This window comes from Canis lupus, chromosome 5 (assembly GCF_048164855.1).
Source record: "Canis lupus baileyi chromosome 5, mCanLup2.hap1, whole genome shotgun sequence".
Taxonomy (NCBI): Eukaryota; Metazoa; Chordata; class Mammalia; order Carnivora; family Canidae; genus Canis; species Canis lupus.
Window position 1 is genome coordinate 45,215,925 of NC_132842.1, and position 20,694 is coordinate 45,236,618.

The 20,694-nt window shown below is 38.4% G+C and overlaps 2 long non-coding RNA genes across 2 annotated transcripts in view; one reads left to right on the forward strand and one right to left on the reverse strand.

Annotated features, from left to right (window-relative positions):
* The window catches only part of LOC140633643 (uncharacterized), a 440,888-nt gene that overhangs the window by 89,467 nt on the left and 330,727 nt on the right, over window positions 1–20,694 (forward strand). The gene's annotated exons all lie outside the window — the stretch shown is intronic.
* The window catches only part of LOC140633646 (uncharacterized), a 33,604-nt gene continuing 14,912 nt past the window's right edge, over window positions 2,003–20,694 (reverse strand). Inside the window, exon 3 of the long non-coding RNA XR_012031224.1 lies at window positions 2,003–2,359. This is a non-coding gene — a long non-coding RNA (uncharacterized lncRNA). The remainder of the gene's footprint in view (window positions 2,360–20,694) is intronic.

A 20,694-nucleotide genomic window follows, 5' to 3' on the forward strand; every position in this document is an offset into this window, starting at 1 on the left:
GAAAATGCAAGAAACAGAACGAAGAAAAGCCTAAAAAAAGAACTATAAATAGTATCCTCAGAGAGATAAAAGATGACATTGCATCTATGAAGCAAGAACAGAATGACATAATAAAAAGAAATATTCAGAGAAACAAAAAGAGCTCTTAGAACTTAAAAAGCAAGATCGTACAAATAAAGATTTTGATAACATAATTGGAAGATAAAGTTGAGGAAAGCTCCCAGAAACTGCAACAAAATGATAAAGGTAGAAAAGTAAAAGATTATTTTTCAAGAAGGATTTAGTCCAGCTGATACAATACCTAACTAATAGAAATTAGAGAAAGTAAAAAAAAAAAAAAAAAAAAAGGAAAAAGAAAACAGAAAGAAGGATATTATAAAAGAAGTGAAATAAAAATTTCCAGAACTGAAAGATGCAAATTTCTATATTGAACTGTTAAATTTGCAAATTTGTGGGAGAACCCCTGTCACAACTCACATTGCCAGATTTTAGAATACTGGCATAGAGAAAAGGTCTTAAAAGCTTAAATGGAAGAAAAACCCAACAGATCAAAAGAAATGAGAATCAGTCTCTTCAGTTTTCTCAATTGCAAAATGGGGAATTATGAGGGAAAATGATATCCAAGCTAGAGTTTTATACCCAACAATCTCACAGTTAATAAGAGGGAACAACAAAAGCCTTCTCAGATATGTGACGCCTCAAAATTTTCTCCCACTGACATCTTCTTAGCTAATGCTAGCATATGTGCTCAAGGAAAACCGGAGGATTGCCAAAGATGAGGAAAACATGGGACCCAGAAAGTAAGAGACTCACCTCAGGAGATAAGCCAAAGAAATCTCCAGATACTATAGGTGTGAAATGAGCGTGGAGACCAACACATCTAGAGAGAACTGAAGCAAAGACGGTTCCAGGAAGAGTTACAAAAGAAAGGATGAAGCATGTAGAATTCTCTATGTGCTTGAATGGACTGAGGAAAGATGTATGCTTTTGATTGAGATTTTGGGGATGGATATATAGGTGGCTACTTGGACAAAGAAGAGAAACTGTTATTAACCATAGCATGTATTCATGTGAAGATGTGGATGATGGTGAGTTGGTCGTAGTACTGTAAATACTGAATAATGATTCCGTAATAATGAGTGATATAATTACACTGGAGGATGGGAACAAGGAAATTCATGAGTGTGTGGAGGCATCAAGAGAGCTAAGTCTTCCTCTTCTGGAATAAAAGGACACAGTATCTAAATCCATAACATCAAGAAATCGTTATATAAGTATGTTACCTAAGAATAAAGAGATAAAAACCAAAATAAGCATCTAAAAGAATTGATATTAGTTGCCTCTGAGGAGAAGAAATTTGTGATAAAAAAGAAGTGAGGCAGAGAAATCCATTTTCTTTTATTATTATCCTTTAACTAAATGACTTTAAAAATATACATCTATAACTCTGATAAAAATCAAAAGATTAAAATATACTGGACCCTCATTAAAGCGAAAAACCTAATCTCACCATCGAGGGACAATCACTATGATTATTTTCACCTATTTCTCCTACATTGTTGGGACTTTATTTATATATATATAAATAAAGTTATATATATATACATATATATATATAAAATTTTGTATCTTGCTTTCCTTACATATCCGTATACCATTAATATTTCCTCTACATCAGATAAAACACAAACAATAAATAAATTGATAAAGAAGAGCTTCTGGTAGATATTACTTAAGAGTCCTTTCTACAAGGTAAAAAAATTTATGAATTGGATTAGATAGATACAAGGATGATATTTCACGAAATGAATGGAGGATATTCCAATTTTGGATTATGCTGTGTACTTATCAAATCATGTTTCCTTTTTTTGGGAGGAGGGATAGTGTAGAATATTTGATCTTTGAAGAAATAAGCATCACTGTCCATCGAGACATGCTGTCACCCTTCAGGAAAATTGACTCTGTGACATATAGTTGGTTTCAATTCAGTTTTTTACTGTATTTGACAATAACAAGGTCATATTAACATATGCATAGTATTCGTTATGTGTTTTCTTTGACTTGTTTCACTTGATTTTCATAATAGCTTTTTGAGATGAGTAAATAGATGATCTTTTGTATGCAACCCAAACACATTAATATTTAATACAACATAAATATTAATAACAGTATCTACCCTCAATAACACCTTGCATTTATCTAAGAAAGAGCTTTCTCAGGTAATAATATTGCACAAAATCCTTTGTCAAGGAGAATTGGGCTGTAGAAAATACATAGAAATGCTGGAACTCTAATGGAAAATTTGTCTTGTCCATCTCTGTTGGTCCATCCATCTCTCTGGATCCGTATGGTCTATGAGCTACAAAAGAGGTGACACAGATTTTCAGATAATTCTTAACTTTTGGCCAAGTATGCGATCATGTCTTAATATAATATGAGTTTATCTCCTCTTGCTACAATGGTAAGTTTCCTTAAGGATTTTTCTTTCAATAAAATAAACTCAGGACTGTAGGATTTGCAGGACCCCAGCAAAATTAGAGTGAAGAGATGGGTAGGGCTGTTGCACTGAAACAATCAGAAGGAAGGGCCAACTAATTTCATGCAACTACCCAGAATTATGAGCTAGTCTGGGATTTAGAGGATGGGGGTGAGTCAGGATAAAATATACTAATCTAAAAAAAGAAAGAAGAAAAAAAAAAAGAAAAAAGGAAGAAAAAGAAAACAATCACTTTGTCTAAAACACAGAAATAGAGTTCACAACCTCTTCAAAAGGTATGTGGTAAAGATCAGAATGAGTTTTCTCATTGTTTTAAGATGTTTAGGGATCCTTATGGTGAAGGAGTTGGAAGCTTTTTATCTCTGGCACATGAAAAACATGAGGTCCAGCCTATCCAGCCATGGTAAAGCTTGGGGCAGACCACAGGAAGAAATGAAATGGAAGCTTATAATTCTGGGTACACCACACTCCTCCACCCTTAGGTCCTGCTTCTCCAGAAACTATAGGGAAGGTGGTGAAATTTCCTTTCCATTTTTCTCAAAGCTCTTTGAAAAGTCCTTTCACTGCTGTTATCTTTATGGACTGTGTGTGTGTGTGTGTGTGTGTGAGTAACAATGTGTTTGGCTGGAGACTGTTTACACTCTGGTTCTTCTTAATTTTCTTTTTTTTTCTTTTTCTTAATTTTCATTTAATTAGAGTTGATTAAATTTTTTAAACTTCAGAATTTTTTCTCTAAAAGTAAAGGAATTCCCTTGATTTCTAAGATGCTGAGAACTTATCATTATCTTGCTATGTATGATCCAAAGTAAAGGGTGAATACAAAGACAGGTCTTACCAGAGAGTTCTTGGGCCATAGATAGGCTCTCGGCTTTTCCCTCCAATTAACTATTAGAATAAAAACAGCCACCAAAAGCCTATTATCCTTATCTGAAACATGGGCTTTTCATGAAACATGAAATGGAGAAAATGAATTAAGTGGGTGCACTGTGTTTCTGCCTGCTTGGTAACTTATGTCCTTTGAGCCAGGAGTGGGGTGCTTTTGAGGATCCTATTTTCATCCCCTAGATGGCAGCAACATTCTTTAGTGGCTGATGAGTGACTGTAGCACAGTACCTCTATTAAAGGGGGCAGCTAGCTGCAAGTCCTACCTCTTGTCTTTGCCCTCAAATTTACCTAGTACTTTTGAATTCCTTGCTAGTTGTGTGGCTGTCTGAGCTAGTGAGTCTGCTATTTATTATGAAAATAAATAATATTCTCTTTTGTATGGAAAAATAATGGCTTTGTATTTCTAGCTGCATTCATAAATGTAGAGCAGGGTTTCTCAGCATAGGCACTGATATTTTGGGCTGGATAATTCTTTGTTGTGGAGGCTGTCCTGTGCTTCTGTGTTTAGCACCATCACCTTCCAGATGGCAGTAGCATCTCTATCCACTATCCTCATTTGTGACAGCCAAAGATGTTTCCGGACATTGCCCAAAGTCCCCTGGGGAACAAAATTACTCCTGGTTGAGGACCACTGAACTAGGAACTATGTGGTATTAAGTCTCTCTGAAGGTTGAATCCTGCATTCCTACCCATTTAAATTTGTAGGCAGGGCAGTAAGTTAAATCATATCTACTTATAACTAAATATATTTTACTTTTATTAAAAAAGATTTTTAAAATTTATTCATGAGAGGCACACACACACACACACAGAGAGAGAGAGAGAGAGAGAGAGAGAGGCGCAGAGACACAGGCAGAGGGAGAAGCAGGCTCCATGCAGGGAGCCTGATGTGGGACTCGATCCTGGGACTCCAGGATCACACCCTAGGCCAAATGAAGGCAGGCGCTAAACCGCTGAGCCACCCAGGGATCCCCTATATTTTACTTGTTTGTTTCCTAAGAGAATACTTTTTTGGAAGAAGAAAAAATGAAACAGAAAACCTTTTCAAATTATAGTTTCTTATTAATAATAACCACAGACATCTGATTCTGTTACTTTATATTCCTTTTGATTTTGAATAGCCTCATTGAAAATCATTCATGAAAAGGAGAAAAACCGTAAGAGGCTATACTTACGAGAAGTTTTCTAGGAGGTGAAAAAATTTTGAAGTATTACAGAATCTCAAGTTGGAAAAGACTTAAGAAGTCACTTGGTCCAACTTGTGAGTCTCTTAAATATGGGGTGCAGGGTTTGGCATGTGAACTCAGTGGAAAGAAGGGAGGTATTATCACAGATTCCCAGGCCTCTGGCTTCTTCTAGGTGAGCAAGATGAAAGCTAACTCTGAAAGAAAGATTGAAATTTGACCCTTGGCAAAACAAAACAAAGCAAAACACACAAAACAAAGTCAGCCTCCCCCCCCCCCCCAGTTGTATACTGTAAATTCCCAGAAGAAGGTGGCACTTGGACAGGAGGATGCTTTTAGAGCAGGACCTCACAGATCAGGCCCACCTGAGAGGGTGATGGGACCCAGGGACAATGACAAAGACTATATTAAGTGGGAACTTCATTTTTCTTTTTTTCTTTTTTTTTTAAGATTTTATTTATTTATTCATGAGAGACACACAGAGAAAGAGAGAAAAAGAGAGAGAGAGAGAGAGGCAGAGACACAGGCAGAGGGAGAAGCAGGCTTCCTGTGGGGAGGCTGATGTGGGACTTGATCTCAGGACCCCAGGATCATGACCTGAGCCAAAGGCAGACGCTCAACCCAGGTGACCTTTATTTTTCTATTTGATCCAAATACTTCACACATTATTAAAGCATTCCAATGAGTGAGTGGGAAGAAGAAATGGATGTGAGACCAGAACCCAAATATGAACAAATTTAATGGGTGAGTTGCCCCACCTCCTCACTAGTGCTTCTAGTTTTAGAGAAAGGAGTTAATTCTTCAAGCAGAAAACCAAATCAGGCTTAGACATGTGTCCAGAGAACACTATCAGCTGGGATGGGGTCATGTTACACCTTTAGAATAGTTGTAATGATTTCTAAAATAGAAAGGATTTTTTTTTTCCTGGTGAAAAAAGAGATAAGGGCCAGAAAATGAGGTTCATATGGAATCATCTGGGTCATCTGCAACTGAGCATAAAATAGTTGTGATGGAGTCTTGAGAAGAAATACATGGTATTATTTTTTTTTTTTTTTTTTTTTTTTTTTAATTTTTTTTTTATTTATTTATGATAGTCACACAGGGAGAGAGAGAGAGAGGCAGAGACATAGGCAGAGGGAGAAGCAGGCTCCATGCACCGAGAGCCCGATGTGGGATTCGATCCCGGGTCTCCAGGATCGCGCCCTGGGCCAAAGGCAGGCGCCAAACCGCTGCGCCACCCAGGGATCCCAATACATGGTATTAAAGGGTTTAATTTTGAGTGAGGTCTAGGGGAGGGATAGTATGGCCGAGCAGAGAGAAAGGCCAGTTCAAATTACAGGATGTGTCTGTTCTTTGAAGATATAGGCACATTTTACTAGAATTTTTCTATGCTGTTGGTTCAATCTCTGTCAAAAACTTCTGTCCCATTTGGCAACAAGGTATTTCCTACCAACTTTTTCTCCTCCCATTGGATGCCAGTCCCATTGGTCAAGGACTGGCATCCAAATAGCAGCTGCACAGCCCCAGAGAGAGATCCGTTGGTGGACTGGACCCCAGGGAGAGACACATGTGAAGAGGTCTCCTAACAATGACTTGACTTGGTGGCCTCTGTCCAAGATATTCAGATTCTTTCAAGTAGCATCGCAGTGATCTTTGCACTGCAAAATATGGGTCACAAAGCACTATGGGTGCTCTAGGAGGCTGGGAATGGGAGCAAGTGAAGGTCAGCAGTAAACTGGGGCCAGGGCCAGGGATAGAATTTGATTCCCTAATTCTTGTTCCAGGACTCCAGCAGCCTGGCTTCACTGGGGCCAGGCTGGTTCTGTTCATAGAGCTGTCATTTGATTTTTGGTCACTTACACAGCATTTGCTAGCGGTTCATAATTCCTGTGCAGTTTTGCTCAGAACACAGGAAACAAAAGACGGCAAAACAAGAGGCCCTTATGCTTTTCTCTGCTGTCGTCAGTGGATAAAATTGGCTGGACAGAGTACAAGCTTTCTCTTGCTACACTTGATGGATTTTTTTTTTTTAACTTGCATGAGCATTTTCACGAAGAAAGTGCATTTGTGCAAAGAAGTGCAAAATGTCATGTCAAGTGTCTAAAATATAGCATTTATCTATCTATTTTGGCAGGGAGAGAGAGAGTCAGTAGATTAATCATTCAGCCAACAAATATTTGAATAGATGCAAATCAATCATCATTGTCACAGTGGCTACTAGCCTACAGTGAGTTGTGCAAATTAGAGAAAGAGGGTCTTGTGGGCAGAAAGAGCCCTGCACCAGGCTGCATGACTTGAGTCTCTATCCCCTCTCAGTTGTTTGCCTTTGTACTGTGTGCAAATTGTAAAACTGTACATGATTATATTGACATGAGAGCGTGGGCCGTCCATTATGCCAGTAGGCTGAACAATTTCCTGAAGTCTTGAGCAGAGTTTAAAGGAGATGACCCTTTCTCTTGGGCATGGTAGACAGGAGAAGGTAGGGTATTTATTCTGAGGGAAAAATTATAAAGATCTGCTAGGTTCTTGGCCCTTATGTCTTTACCCTGGTAGCTGGGTTAAGAAAGCCTCCTTTCAGCTGTAGGAACAATACCAACTGTAGAGAGAAAGAAAGAAGGAGTTGAGAACTTAGCACTGAACCAATTTTCTTGCTTTTTGGCTTCATGGTTCTGCCTTCCATCTGTCAAGCACAGCCCCTTGTTTTTTGATTCCTGCTGCGTCTTCATAGTTTTGGTAGTGAGAGGAATTTTGTGATTGGTTTCCAGCCTTTTCCCTATCACCCCTCGCTGTTGCTCTGTTGCCACCCCATGGACTTTTACCTGCCCCTGGTACTTGGACCCTGTGACCACATGCTATATTTTTCTGATACAATAGGCCTTCCTGACTGTCTGGCAGGCAGCTGGTATGCCTTCAGCTACTCACTAGAGGGACTATGACCACTGACCTTCCCTGTTAGGGTGACATCCTGGATCAAGGGCTCATTTTGAACTTACAAATACTGTTTGTGTTTTTACTTCATGAATCTTTCTCTTGGTTTATACTCAGTTTTAGAACCATGGTTCTCAAAAGTAACTCCTTGTTAGAACTGCCTAAGGAGCTTTGTAAAATCTGGTTGCTCAGGGTGCATTCCTGATGAATGAAATCAGAATCTCTGGGGCGGTACAGGCACCAGGGTTCTTAAACCTCTGCAGGTTATTCCAATGGGGATAGCGGTTGAAAACCACTGTTTTAGATTACATTTGTTCCTCCTTAGATTAATCAGCCTTTGCTGTGCCTCCATGTTCAGAACTGTGGCCTTTGCCCTACCCCGTGAGTTGGATTGCAGTTTTCCCTGGGATGGCCTGGCTCACCATCAGAAAACTTTAGATTATGATTATGTTTTGGAGCCAAAAGCCTGAGAAGGATATCTGGAGACCCAAAGTAAATCTTTTGCGGTTTCTTTAGCCTATAATTCTAATAAGTGCAATCCATCAGCCTTGTCTTGAATAAGAAAGAACATCCTTTGTAGGCAGTCCTCAGCTTATGAATGGGTTGTGTTCCAAAATTTGTTTGTGGTCAGTTGTTAGGGATATAGAACTCAAGTCCCATAGCAACAAAGTTACAAAAGAAAGTGGCAGGTCACAATAGTCTCCTGAATCCTTAAAAAAACTGAACTTGGGAATTAACAGAGCCAAAGAGTTGAGTCACTATTATTAGGTTGTAACATGTGAAATTGACTTTTTTGTATGTCAAAAATGGTTGAATATTGGCAGTTTTATATGGGCTCAACCTGTAATAGGTTTTCCTTAATCAGGGGGAAAATTTTTAAGCAGCAGATTGGATAGTTCAGAAGACATTCACCCTTTTCAGGATTCTAAAAGGATCAATACCCCTTTCCTCCCTACTGTCCTACCCGACACTTTTAGCCAGGTAAAATGTAGACCAGGAACATAATAGGCCTTCTAAGTCAGCAGATACGCAAATGAGGAAAGCCCTACCAGGGATGGACTTTTACTGACCCTGATGGTGAACAGGGTTGGGCCAAGGGAGTCTAAGTGGGAAGGAGTCTAAGTGGGTGTCCTTTGTCAGGAAGCACCAGGGGAGCAGACATTATGGTACTGCGTGGAAAACTGCGGCTTCCTTAGAGCCATCTTCTGGGAATGGGGTCAGCAGTAGCTGGGGTGTTGTCAGGAGTAGGGCAGTTGTCTTTAGCATCTATTTCACACACATGGGCCACATGTCAGTTGTGAGAACATGTAGGTGAGGCCAGTGAAAATTACTTGCTCTGATGAGTGATCCTTGTATTCCGTGCATGAATAAAACCATATGAGCCTCAGTTTGTGTGTTTTGTCTTACAATAGAAGCTGTGCATTTTAGACAATGGGTTGCTTTATGCGTCACAGAGTTGCAATGTGTCCTTTTCCTTACTAACGCAGGAAAGGCCATTCTGTTTTCAGAGCTCATGATACATGCCTGACACAGTAAATACTTGATAGGGATTGCCTGGGAACCAAGCAATGCTGATTATTTTTCCATGAAAAGTTAAAAAATCATGAATATGATTCCTCTGGAGGGAAGTGTAGCAGTTCCCAGAAGATTTTTCATACATTTGTATGACCTACAAAACTGATTAGGAGAAGGCTCTGTGTTCATTTAGAAAACAGCTGTTTTTTTTCATTTCAATGTTAATTGTGTATCTTATAAAGGAAAACACCACTTTCATTAATGCTTATCATAGCTCCAATAATCCAAGTTCCTATCTTGACTATGTGAATTAACCTCCTATTTGTATCCAGCATTCACTCAGTAAAGTGGCTTGAGATTTGTGCTTCTCCACATGAATTCCAGGTCAACACATGGAAATCTTTTAGTCTTATTGGGGTTAGATATCTGAGGACAACAGGATTTATATTCAGAAATGATGAGAATGGAAGTAGGGTATAAAAAATGAAAAATATTTGATTGTGTGGACTGCAAAGATTATGTAACCTCTTTTTTCTCCTTACCCAAGCATAAATAAACAAAAAGAGGAGAGGCTGCATATAGGAACCCTCACAATAGTCTGGGTCACATCTTTCAAAAACAATGAATATAGCAGCAAACTAATGATTATAAATTCCATGGACTCTGAAAAATAGGCTGATATCTTAGTTTTTGCAAGCAATTTCCATAATGCTTTTTCCTTCACCATCACATTTTAATGCCATCTGTTGCCTGTTTTCATGTGTGAGGTCAATTTTGAATCACTTTATGCAATTATGCAAATATGGCTCCTATAAAGTACAGGAAAGTAATATTGCTGTCAATCATTTTTGAAAGCCTTCCAGTGATAGTCTCACTCTAGAGTAGTAAAACTGTATTTTTTCAATTGTTTAATGTATTTTATTTTTTATTTAAATTCAGTTAGCCATACTTAGTTTCAGATGTAGCCTTCAGTAAATTATGAGTTGTGTATAACAGCCAGTCATCACATCATGTGCCCTCCTTAATGCCCATCACCCAGTTACCGCATCCTCTCACCTACTTCCCCTCCAGCAACTTGTTTCCTATAGTTGAGTCTCATGGTTTTCCTCCCTTTCTGATGACTTCCCCTTCAGTCTTCCCTCCCTTCCCCTATGATCCTCTGTGCTGTTTCTTATATTACACATATGAGTGATTGTCTTTCTCTGATTGACTTATTTCACTCAGCATAATACTCTCTAGTTCAATCCACATCGATGTAAATGGTAAGTGTTCATCGTTTCTGATGGCTTAGTAATATTCCATTATATATATATATAAATATAATGTGGTATGTATATATTATAATAATATATATTATATATTAATATATTATATATTGTATATATATTATATATTGTATATATTATATATATTATATATTGTATTATAGTATATATGTACATATATACTATATATAGTATAATAATATATATATGTGTGTATGGTGTGTGTGTGTATCTTCTTTATCTATTCATCTATTGATGGACATCTGAGCTCTTTCCATAGGTTGGCTATTGTGGACATTGCTGCTATGAATGTTGGGGTGCAGGTGCCCCTTTGGATCACTACCTTTGTATCTTTGGGGTAAATACCTTGTAGTGCAATTGCTGGGTCATAAGGTAGCTCTATTTTCAACTTTTTGAGGAATCTCCATACTGTTTTCCAGAGTGGCTGGACCAGCTTGCATTCCCATCAGCAGTGTACGGGGGTTCGCTTTCTCCACCTCCTCATCAACATCTGTTGTTTCCTGTCTTGTTAATTTTAGCCATTCTGAGTGGTGTAAGGTGGTATCCCCTTGTGGTTTTGATTTGTAGTTCCCCGATGCTAAGCAACGTTAAGCATTTTTTCATGTGTCTCTTGGCCTTGTGTAGGTCTTCTTTGGAGAAATGTCTGTTCATGTCTTCTACCTATTTCTTGATTGGATTCTTTGTTTTTTGAGTTTGATAAATTCTTTATAGATCTTGGATACTAGCCTTTTATCTGATATGACATTTGCATATATCTTCTCCCATTCCCTAGGCTGCCTTTTGGTTTTGTCAACTGTTTCCTTTTTCTGTGCAAATGCTCTTTATCTTGATAAAGTCCCAATAGTTCATTTTTGACTTTGTTTCCCTTACCTTTGGAGACATGTCTAGCAAGAAGTTGCTGTGGCTGAGGTCAAAGAGTTTGTTGCCTGTGTTCTCCTCTAGGATTTTGATGGATTTCTGTCTCATATTTAGGTCTTTCATCAATTCTGAGTTTATCCTTGTGTATGGTGAGTTTATCTTTGTGTATGGTGTAAGAAAATTGTCCATTTTCATTTTTCTACATGTATCTGTCCAATTTTCCCAGCACCATTTATTGGAAAGACTATCCTTTTTCCATTGGATATTCTTTCCTGCTGTGTTGAAGATTAGTTGACTATAGAATTGAGGGTCCATTTCTGGGTTCTCTATTCTGTTCCATTGATCTGTGTGTCTGTTTTTGTGCCAGTACAACACTGTCTTAATGATTATGGCTTGGTAATAGAGCTTTAAGTCTGGCACTGTGATGCCTCCAGCTTTGGTTTTCTTTTTTAACATTCCTTTGGCTATTTGGGGTCTTTTCTGGTTCCATACAAATTTTAGGATTATTTGTTCCACCTCTGTAAAAAATGTGATGGTGTTTGGATAGAGATTGCATTGAATGCATAAATTGCTGTGGATAGCATAGACATTTTAACTGTATTTATCCATCCAGAGCATGTAATGTTTTTCCATTTCTTTGTGTCTTCCTCAGTGTCTTCTATAAGTGGTCTTTAGTTTTTAGAGTACAGATCCTTCACATCTTTGGTTAGGTTTATTCCTAAGTATCTTATGGTTTTTGGTACAATTGTAAATGGGATTGATTCCTTAATCTCTCTTTCCTCTGTCTCATAGTTAGTATATAGAAATTAAACTGATTTCTGTGCATTGATTTTTATATCCTGCCACTTTGCTGAATTTCTGTATGAGTTCTAGCAATTTTGGGGTGGAGTATTTTGGGTTTTCCACATAAAGTATCATGTCATCTGTGAAGAGTGAGAGTTTGATTTCTTCTTTGCCAGTTTGAATGCCTTTTATTTCTTTTTGTTGTGTGATTGCTGAGGCTCGGACTTCTAGTACTAGGACATCCCTGGTAGGTTCTTGACCTTAGGGGAAAAGCTCCCAGTTTTTCCCCATTTAGAATGATATTCACTGTGGGCTTTTCATAGATGGCTTTTATGTTATTGAGGTATGTTCCCTCTATCCCTACACTGTGGAGAGTTTTAATCAAGAAGGGATGCTGTATTTTGTCAAAGGCTTTTTCTGTATCAATTGAGAAGATCATATGGTTCTTGTCCTTTCTTTTATTAATGTAATGTATCATGCTGATTGATTTGCCAATGTTGAACCACCCTTGCAGCCCAGGAATAAATCCCACTTGATCATGGCTAAATAGTCCTTTTAATTTATTGTTGGATCCTATTGGCTTGTTGAGAATTCTTGCATCCATGTTCATTAGGGATATTGGTCTGTAATTCTTCTTTTTGGTGGGGTCTTTGGTTTTGGAATTAAGGTAATGCTGCCCTCATAGAATGAGTTTGGAAGTTTTCCTTCCATTTTTATTTTTTGAAACAGCTTCAGAAGAATAAGTATTATTTCTTCTTTAAATGTTTGGTAGAATTCCCATTGGGAAGCCATCTGGCCCTGGACTCTTGTTTTTTTGGGAGGTTTTTGATTACTGCTTCAATTTCCTTGCTGGTTATGGGTCTGTTCAGATTTTCTTTTTCTTCCTGTTTCAGTTTTGGTAGTTTATAAGTTTCCAGGAATGCATCCATTTTTCCAGATTGCCTAATTTGTTGGCATATAGTTGCTCTTACTTTGTTCTTAAAATTATATGTATTTCCTTGGTGATGATTGTGATCTCTCCTCTTTCATTCATGATGTTATTAATTTGGGTCCTTTCTCTTTTCTTTTTTATAAGTCTGGCTATGGGTTTATCGATTGTATTAATTCTTTTCAGAGAACCACGTTCTATTTTGTTGATCTGTTGCACTTTTTGTCTGATTTCTATTTCATTGATTTCTTCTCTAATCTTTATTAATTCTCTTCTCCTGCTTGGTTTGGGCTTTATTTGCTATTTTTCCTTTAGGTGTAGGGTTAGCTTATGTTTTTGAGATTTTTCTAATTTTTTGAGAAAGGCTTGTATTGCAATTTATTTCCCTCTTAGGACTGCCTTGGCTGTATCCCAAAGGTTTTGAGCAGTTGTATTTTCATTTTCATTTATTTCTATGAAATTTTAAAATTCTTCTTTAATTTCCTGGTTGACCTATTCATTCTTTAGTATGATGCTCTTTAACTTCCAACTATTTGCATTCCTTCCAACTTTCCTCTTGTGATTGAATTCAAGTTTCAAAGCATTATGGGCTGAAAATATGCAGGGAATAATCTCAATCTTTTGGTACCAATTGAGACCTGATTTGTGACCCAGTATGTGATCATTCTAGAGAATGTTTCATACACTCGAGAAGAATGTGTATTCTCTTGCTTTAGGAGGGAATGCTCGGTATGTATCTGTGAAGTCCATCTGGTCCTGGGTGTCATTCAGAGCCCTTGTTTCCAAGTTGGAAAAAATAATCTTAAGATTTTTGTAGAATCAGAAAGACCTCGAATAGCCAGAGGAATATTGAAAAAGAAAACCAGAGCTGGGGGCGTCACAATGCCAGATTTCAAGTTGTACTACAAAGCTGTGATCCTCAAGACAGTGTGGTACTGGCACAAAAACAGACACATAGATCAATGGAACAGATAGAGAACCTAGAAATGGGCTCTCAACTCTATGGTCAACTAATATTCGACAAAACAGGAAAAAGGACAGTCTCTTCAATAAATGGTGCTGAGAAAATTGGACAGCCACGTGCAGAAGAATGAAACTAGACCATTCTCTTACACCAGACACAAAGATAAACTCAAAATGGATGAAAGATCTAAATGGGAGACAAAAATCCATCAAAATCCTCGAGGAGAACACAGGGAACACCCTTTTTGAACTTGGCCACAGCAGCTTCTTGCAAGATAAATCTATGAAGGCAAGGGAAACAAAATCAAAAATGAACCATTGGGACTTCATCAAGATATAAAGCCTCTGCACAGCAAAAGAAACAGTCAACAAAACTAAAAGACAACCTACAGAATGGGAGAAGATATTTGCAAATGACAAATCAGATAAAGGGCTAGTATCCAAGATCTATAAAGAACTTTTTAAACTCAACAGCAAAGAAACAAACCACCCAATCATGAAATGGGCAAAAGACATGAACAGACATTTCACCAAAGAAGACATACACATGGCCAACAAGCACATGAGAAAATGCTCCGCATCACTTGCCATCAGGGAAATACAGATCAAAACCACAATGAGATACCACCTCACACCAGTGAGAATGGTGAAAATTAATAAGACAGGAGACAACAAATATTGGAGAGGATGTGGAGAAAGGGGAACACTCTTGCACTTGCACTGTTGGTGGGAGTGTGAACTGGTACAACCACTATGGAAAACTGTGTGGAGGCAGTTTTTAACTCAAAGAGTTAAAAATAGAACTGCCCTATGACCCAGCAATTGCACTGCTGGGGATTTACCCCAAAGATACAGATGCAGTGAAACGCCGGAACACCTGCACCCCAATGTCCATAGCAGCAATGTCCACAAGAGCCAAACTGTGGAAGGAGCCTCGGTGTCCATTGAAAGATGAATGGATAAAGAAGATGTGGTCTATGTATACAATGGAATATTACTCAGCCATTAGATATGACAAATACCATTTGCTTCAACGTGGAGGGACGTGGAGGTATTATGCTGAGTGAAATAAGTCCATCGGAGAAGGACAAACATTATATGGTTTCATTCATTTGGGAAATATAAAAAATAGTGAAAAAGAATAAAGGAGAAAGGAGAGAAAATCAGTGGGAAATATCAGAAAGGGAGACAGAACATGAGAGACTCCTAAATTTGGGAAACGAACAAGGGGTGGTGGAAAGGAGGTGGATGGAGGGATGGGGTCACTGGGTGATGGCACTGAGGGGGGCACTTGATGGGATGAGCACTGGGTGTTATGCTTTATGTTGGCAAATTGAACTCCAATAAAAAAATATACAAAAAAATAATAAAAATTAAAAATGTCCTGTTTCCTTATTGATCTTCTGATTAGATGATATGTCCATTGCTGTGAATGGGGTGTTGAAGTCCCCTACTATTATTGTATTATAAATATATTTCTTTAATTTGGTTATTAGTTGGTTTATATAATTGGCTATTCCCAAGTTAGGAGCATAAATATTTATAATTGTTTGATCATCTCATTGGAAAAACTTTTAAATATAATATAGTGTCCCTTTTCATCCCTTGCAACAGTCTTTGATTTAAAATCTAGTTTGTCTAATGAGAATTGCTACCTCAGCTTTCTTTTGATGTCCATTAGCATGATAAATGGTGGTTCTCTACCCCCTTCATTTTCAATTTGGAGGTGTCTTTGGTTTAAAATGGGTCTCTTGTAGACAGCTTATGGATGGGTCTTACTTTTAGTCCAATCTGATACCCTGTGTCTTTTAATTGGAGCATTTATCCTATTTACATTCAGAGTAACTATTGAAAGATACAAGTTTAATGCCATTGTATCACCTGTAAAATACCTGTTTCTATAATTGTCTCTATTTCTTTCTGGTCTGTTATTTTTGGGCTCTCTATTCGCTTACAGGATCCTCTTTAACATTTCTTGCAGGGCTGGTCTAGTGGTCACATATTCTTTCAGTTTCTATCTGTTCTGGAAGCTCTTTATCTCTCCTTCTATTCTGAATGACAGCCTTGCTGGATAAAATGTCCTTGGCTGCATGTTTTTCTCATTTAGTGCCCTGAGTATATCATGCCAGCCTTTTCTGGTCTGCCAGGTCTCTGTGGAGAGGTCTGTTGCCAGTCTAATATTCTTACCCCATAGGTTAAGAACTTCTTGTCTCAAGCTTCTTTCTGGATTTTCCCTTTATCTCTGAAATTTGCAAGCTTCACTATTATATGTTGTGATGTTGATCTATTTTTATTGATTTTTGGGAAGGGTCCTCTCTACTTCTTGGACTTGAATGCCTGTTTCCTTTCATAGATTAGGGAAGTTCTCAGCTATGATTTGATCAAATATACTTTCTATCCCTCTCTCTTTCTTTCTTCTCCCTTGGGGGTCCCAATAATTCTAGTATTGTTTCATTTTATGGCATCACTGATTTCTTGAAGTCTCCCCTCATGGCCCATTAGTTGTTTTTCTCTCTTTTTCTCAGCTTCCTTTATTTCCATCAACTTCTCTTCTTTGTCACTGACTCTCTTTTTGCCTCATTTACCATATAGCTCTTAGAGCATCCAATCTAGACTGCATCTCAGAGCATTTTTAATTTCAGCCTGATTAGATTTCATTTCTGTACTGAGATTCTCTAGTGTCCTTTATACTTTTTTTTTCCTTTATACTTTTTTTTAAATTTATTTTTTATTGGTGTTCAATTTACTAACATACAGAATAATGCCCAGTGCCGTCACCCATTCACTCCCACCCCCCGCCCTCCTCCCCTTCTACCACCCCTAGTTCGTTTCCCAGAGTTAGCAGTCTTTATGTTCTGTCTCCCTTTCTGATATTTCCCACACATTTCTTCTCCCTTCCCTTATATTCCCTTTCACTATTATTTATATTCCCCAAATGAATGAGAACATATAATGTTTGTCCCTCTCCGACTGACTTACTTCACTCAGCATAATACCCTCCAGTTCCATCCCCGTTGAAGCAAATGGTGGGTATTTGTCATTTCTAATAGCTGAGTAATATTCCATTGTATACATAAACCACATCTTCTTTATCCATTCATCTTTCGTTGGACACCGAGGCTCCTTCCACAGTTTGGCTATCGTGGCCATTGCTGCTATAAACATCAGGGTGCAGGTGTCCCGGCATTTCATTGCATTTGTATCTTTGGGGTAAATCCCCAACAGTGCAATTGCTGGGTCGTAGGGCAGGTCTATTTTTAACTGTTTGAGGAACCTCCACACAGTTTTCCAGAGTGGCTGCACCAGTTCACATTCCCACCAACAGTATAAGAGGGTTCCCTTTTCTCCGCATCCTCTCCAACATTTGTTGTTTCCTGCCTTGTTAATTTGCCCCATTCTCACTGGTGTGAGGTGGTATCTCATTGTGGTTTTGATTTGTATTTCCCTGATGGCAAGTGATGCAGAGCATTTTCTCATGTGCGTGTTGGCCATGTCTATGTCTTCCTCTGTGAGATTTCTGTTCATGTCTTTTGCCCATTTCATGATTGGATTGTTTGTTTCTTTGGTGTTGAGTTTAATAAGTTCTTTATAGATCTTGGAAACTAGCCCTTTATCTGATATGTCATTTGCAAATATCTTCTCCCATTCTGTAGATTGTCTTTTAGTTTTCCTTTATACTTTTTTTTTTTAAAAAAAAAAGCCCAGCTAGTAACTTTATGATTGTTATTCTGAATTCCAGCTCTGACATCTTACTTATTATATCCATATAGATTAGATCTGTGGCAGAGAGTATTACCTCTGGTCCTTTCTTTTGTTGTGAATTCCTCTTTCTAGTCATTTTGCCCAGAGAAGAATGGATGGAGAAAAGAGAGAATATAATTTCACAGAGCAGATAAAACAGAGTGATGCATTTGGTCCTGAGTGTCTTTTGGTCTGTGTGTTAGAAGACACTAAATCCCAAAATTTTAAAGAAAGCAAAACTTATATATTTATAAAACTTGTGTGTGTGTATATATACATATATATGTATATGTATGTACACAAAAGGAATTGAATGCAGTGAAAGGAACCCAGAAGTGAAGCATATATCTATAAAATGTAAATATAAAAAATGAAAGTTAAAAAAAGACTTAAAAAACAAAGAATTGATAAAATAAACTAGTTGAAAAGGGCAAAAAGAAAAAAAACAGAAAATTTGGAACTGAAAGATAAATGATTTATCAGAAAAAAAAAACATTGAGTTCTATATGCTTTTTCATCTAGAGCTGGAGCTTTGCAGTCCTATTTGTCTGTAAACTTGCTGTTCACTGTTCTTCCAGCTGGTCTTCTGGGGGAGGAACCTGCTGTGCTGATTCTCTGGTGCCTTTGCATGGGTGCAATTGCATTGCCCCTTGCCATGGGGTCAGACTCAGTGTAAGCTGCCTGCTGTGTGTGGTTTTTATTCCCTGAAGGCATTCCATGCCTCTTTAGAGGGTGAAAATAAAAATGGCCATGCCCGATTTCAAGTCCCGGAGCTGAAAGATCACTGTGCGTGCCAAAGTCTACAGACCTCTGCAGTGTGCACTCGCTCAGATCTCCCTGGAAAGGTCATTGATTTGTGCACTTTGCAGGGCCCTGGCCTGGATAGCACTCGCCAGATCCTGCACATACCCGCTCTGCCCCTCCTGGTGGAAGGTGGAGGGTTGCCCCATTTCTGTCCTTTACACGGCCCCAGCATGGAGAGTGTTAGCCCTGTTGGCCATGGTATGCAGTTTTATGGCCAACCAAGCTGAGAGCCCCCTCGGGGGCTCTTTGACCAAACCAGTTTCCCCATTCCAGTGCTTGGGAACTCTGCTGGCTCAGGCATCCCTGTTCTTTCTGTGACTTTGGGGATCTTGAGACAACATTGTCCCACCCAGGACTCTGCCCCGCTTCACCACTGAGCAGCACCTTTCAGGCAGAGAAATCTCTCACTGGAGCAGATTTCTAAAGATTCTAAAGATTTCCAATTTTGAGCTCCAGGGTTGTACCACTTTTCAGAAGCTGGCTTTCACAGGCTCCCCCCACCCCCACTGCCTATAGTTTATCTTCTGATGTATCCCCTGAGTTTCACTTCTCTGCCCTCCTACCTTGCAAAAAGTGGTTAATTTTCTGTTTGTAGATTTCTAGCCATTCTTTTCTTATATCTCAGGTGAATTCATAGGTGTTTAGGATGATTTGATATTTATCATGCTAAATTCAGGGGACCAGATGAAACGAGGTCCCCCACTGTTCTCCCATCTTGGTACAATCTGTTTAATGTATTTTAGAAATAAAAGTTTGTAAATATCTTTTATTTTTTCTTTCTTTAATTTTTTAAAAATTTTACTTAAATTCAATTAACTAACATATAATGTATTATTGGTTTCTGAGGTAGAGGTCAATGATTCATCAGTCTTATATAACACCCAATTTTCATTACATCATGTGCCCTCCTTAATGTTCATCACCCAGTTACCCCATCTCCCACCCCCCCAGTAACCCTCAGTTTGTTTCCTATGATTAACAGTCTCTTATGGTTTGTCTCCTTGTCTGATTTCATCTTGTTTTATTTATTCTCTCTTCCCCTATCATCCTCTGCTTAGTTCCTTAAATTCCACATATGAGTGAGATCATATGATAATTTTCCTCCTCTGATTAACGTATTTCACTTAGCATTATATCCTCTAGTTCCATCCATCTCATTGCAAATAGCAAGATTTCATTTTTGATGGCTGAGTAGTATTCCATTGTATATACATATCACATCTTCTTTATTTATTCATCTGTCCATGAACATCTGGGCTCTTTCCATAGGTTGGCTATTGTGGACATTGCTGCTATGAACGTTGGGGTACAGGTGCCCCTTTGGATCACTACCTTTGTATCTTTGGGGTAAATACCTTGTAGTGCAATTGCTGGGTCATAAGGTAGTTCTATTTTCAACTTTTTTGAGGAATCTCCATACTGTTTTCCAGAGTGGCTGGACCAGCTTGCATTCCCATCAGCAGTGTAAGGGGGTTCACTTTCTCCACCTCCTCACCAACATCTGTTGTTTCCTATCTTGTTAATTTTAACCATTCTGAGTGGTATAAGGTGACATTCCAGTGTGTGTGTGTGTGTGTGTGTGTATGTGTGTGTGTGTGTGTTTAAATAATCCCCAGTTGAGAATTGGTTTATTTTTTAAGTTTTAAAAGTATTTTATTTAATTATTCATGAGAGACACAGAGAGAGGCAGAGACATAGGCAGAGGGAGGAGAAGCAGGCTCCATGCAGGGAGCTCAATGTGGGACTTGATCCCAGGACCCTGGGATCACACCCTGAGCTGAGAGCAGTTGCTCAACCACTGAGCCACCTAGGCACACTCCCATGGTGATTATGATTTGTAGTTCCCTGATGCCAAGCAAGGGTAAGCATTTTTTCATGTGTCTGTTGGCTATGTGTATGTCTTCTTTGGAGGAATGTCTGTTCATGCCTTCTGCCTATTTCTTGATTAGATTCTTTGTTTTTTTGGGTGATGAGTTTGATAAGTTCTTTATAGATCTTGGATACTAGCCCTTTATCTGATATATCATTTGCACATATCTTCTCCCATTCCCTAGGTTGCCTTTTGGTTTTGTTGACTGTTTCCTTTTTCTGTGCAAATGCTTTTTAACTTGATGAAGTCCCAATAGTTTATTTTTCCCTTTGCTTTCCTTGCCTTTGGAGGTATGTCTAGCAAGAAGTTGCTGTGGCTGAGGTCAAAGAGTTTGTTGCCTGTGTTCTCCTCTAGGATTTTGATGGAATCCTGTTTCAAATTTAGGTCTTTCTTCCATTTTGAGGATATTTTTGTGTATTGTGTGAGGAAATGGTCCAGTTTCATTCTTCTAC